The sequence below is a fragment of the Vidua chalybeata genome, chromosome 7 (assembly GCF_026979565.1).
Source record: "Vidua chalybeata isolate OUT-0048 chromosome 7, bVidCha1 merged haplotype, whole genome shotgun sequence".
Lineage (NCBI taxonomy): Eukaryota > Metazoa > Chordata > Aves > Passeriformes > Viduidae > Vidua > Vidua chalybeata.
This window is the reverse complement of record NC_071536.1, coordinates 14,521,163-14,523,968: the sequence shown is the minus strand read 5'-3', so window position 1 is coordinate 14,523,968 and position 2,806 is coordinate 14,521,163. Positions and strand designations below refer to the sequence as shown.

The window sequence follows — 2,806 nt, the reverse complement described above, 5'->3', positions numbered from 1 at the left end:
TTGCATCACTGAGATTTGTGTTGTTGCCATACTGTCAAAATTAGCTGTGGGTGAGAGAAAGGGCTGAAATGCTCCTATATGTTCACCAAGCAGGAGGACAGAGCAGTTGGGGGAAGGAGGGAGATGCAGACTGTAATAGTAAAGAGAAGCTATGCAAGGAGAAGCTGCCTTCACAGCCTTGAAAAAGGGGATTACTTGTCCAGATGTGTGATAGGAGGAAAGATGACTTCAGAGGTGTGATTAATTATGCTTCCTAAGTAAGGGAGTTATGCTAGTTACAGAAACATCACACATTGGGTTTGGTGGCTCCAAAAATATGCAAGGTCATAAAATATTTTTTGAATGGTTTATGTGGTAAAAGCAGGATTACAAACAGAACAGGATTAGAAAAGCTCCAAGGGGCAAGTTCCTGGAGTTACACAAGTACCTAAAAATCTGAACTTTAAATTCAGGAAGAAACAAAGACCTCAAAGAATGGTTCTGACTGTTGCAGCTGCTGCAGACCAAACTTGAAAATGTGAAAAAAGCATCAGTAGGTCAGTAATAGTGAACCAACCACAATCAATAGTTCAGAGAGGATGAATTTTTGTTGTATGTGCTGTACTGGAGCATTAACTACCCTTTAGTGGCTCAGTGATCATATCAGACCTTACCTGGAGGATGCCACAGGGTCAGGATAGAGTGGAAAAGGACTGGCAGTTGGTCTGGGTTAGCATCTCAGAGAAGGAATACCAGCAGGAAAAATAAATTAGAGCTGTTCTTTCCTCCCCTGTTCCCTGAATGCTTGTTGTTTGATTCCTTGGAAGGGAACTGATGAGCAACTATGCTTTGTGCTGGCCTCTCTTTGAGACCATTTGTTACTTGTTTTCTTTTAATGTCTGAAATGTTAGATAATTTTTCCTATTTGGCTTGACCTCTTCCTTCCTGGGAGCGTACCTCCCCTTGTACTGGCTCTGTCCTCGCACAGTGTTCTGTTGAAAGAAAGTTCAGCAGAAAACTAGAAAAAAGCTTGGGATTTGGAATAAGACGTGCCCTCAAACAGATGGTCTGAATCTCTGCAACGTGTCCTGTTCCTCTCTAGAGGTGCTGTGAGGTATCCGATGTCAGTTGCACACTAGATGGTTCTGAAATAGCAATGTTAGGGCAAACACTTCCATGAGATGGAAGCTACTCCATCGGTCACCTCTCCTACCTTTGTGCAGCCAGCCTTTTACCCAGCAGCAGTTTCTCATAAGCAGAGAGGTTATCTGTGGTTATAATCTTGATTGCCCAGCAAATTGTTAAATGCCTGAGGAAGCAGGAGGAGAATGTGCAGCTTCAGGGTGTGTGGGTTTTTCAGTCTGGTGCACAGTGAGCACTGGAAGTTGAGTGTTTAAGATGCCTCGGGATCCTGACACCATTTGTTGCAGTATTAGACAGCTGCATTCTGTGCTGGGAAGCCACCCCAGCATTCTGGAATAGCCATGGGCTTGCTTCAGAAGCTTTGGACTATGAGACTGGCAAAGAGTGGCTATCCAGGCGGAGGCACACCCAAACACTATGTGAAGCAAGCGTGAAGACTATGTCCCTCTTGGGGGAGTGAAGGTACATGCTTCAGTTACAGACTATTTTCTTCAATTGCCCAATTTTCCTTCCCTCCTTCACCCCTGCAGTAAATGCTACCTTCCTCCTAAAGGGCATGGGCCTATATATATCATCAGTACACATGACCAAAACTTTGGTATCAGAGTCCTTTGTCATTTATCCAGCTGCAAATCTGCTCAGCTCCATGTGATGCAGCAGCACAGGGATTTTCAGCTTTTGTTCTGCTGTTTACAAAGAGTGAAAAGATAAAAGAAAAAATGTTCATAAAATTAGAGCACAGTTACATAAAGAAGTGAATTGAAAACCTGCAGCAGGATCTGACCTCGTCATCTGTCCAAAGAAGATGTTTACTTGCACCCCTTATGTGATGTGCTGTTCAGTTCTCTGTAAAGCAAAAAAAATGGAAGAGACTTTGATTGCAATTTCTTACTGTGATTTCCTACTGCAAAACATAGGTGGCCTTTGAGGTACCCCATTATTACTTTTCTCTAATAATTGATGATTCAAACTGTACGTGTGGGACACCCATGCAGAGTGCTCAGCTGCAGGATTGCATGTGACCAATGGGTTGGCTCATCCGTGCAAATTTTTGTGACGAGGGGACTCCCTTGGGTGATTGGCAGGGCTAAAACCCTGACATGTGAGAGAAGTTGGGAGAATAGTGGTTTCCCTGTGCTTTTGGATCTTGATCTCCAATTTAAAGTCTCTGGACTGCTTGTCTTTCTATTTTTTGGTGACTGTTTAAACGGCACCTTTTGGTGAAAAATGTGTTTGTTTCTCAGTCTTGAAGATATTGATATAAGGGAAAATCTTGCACAATAGGATTGAAAAAAATTGGAGAAAAGTGTGTAATAAATTAGGGCTGAGGGAATATAAAAACTTAAAATTAGTTTAGCACATCACTTGACAGATGGGAAGTAATTTATGTAAATTTAGGGAAGTGGTAGTTGGATTCAGTTGATCTAATTTAAACACTATTTCTAAGTATTTTTTGTATGTATGCAGAGGATTATAGGATGGGCATTATTCTGACAGAAGGGCTCTTCATGTTTAAATTTAAATCCATAAATGAATACCCTATTAAAATGTAAACATGCTGTGATAACAAGCACCTGATTATGCAGACAGGTTAGTCCAGCTACTCTGGTGAACAGCTGTGTGCATGTATTTCAGATAATGCTTTTTCTTACACCCTAAGAACCACAGGCAGAGCCCTTGAGAG

General features: G+C 41.9%; 1 long non-coding RNA gene across 1 annotated transcript; it reads right to left on the bottom strand.

Annotated features, from left to right (window-relative positions):
* Positions 1-332: 332 nt before the first annotated feature.
* On the bottom strand, positions 333-1,970 carry LOC128790819 (uncharacterized). The gene is made up of 2 exons (XR_008431875.1): positions 1,907-1,970; positions 333-1,805 (listed from the first exon to the last, which is right to left on the bottom strand). It is a non-coding gene; the product is annotated as an uncharacterized LOC128790819 (long non-coding RNA).
* Between the last annotated feature and the right edge of the window lie 836 nt (positions 1,971-2,806).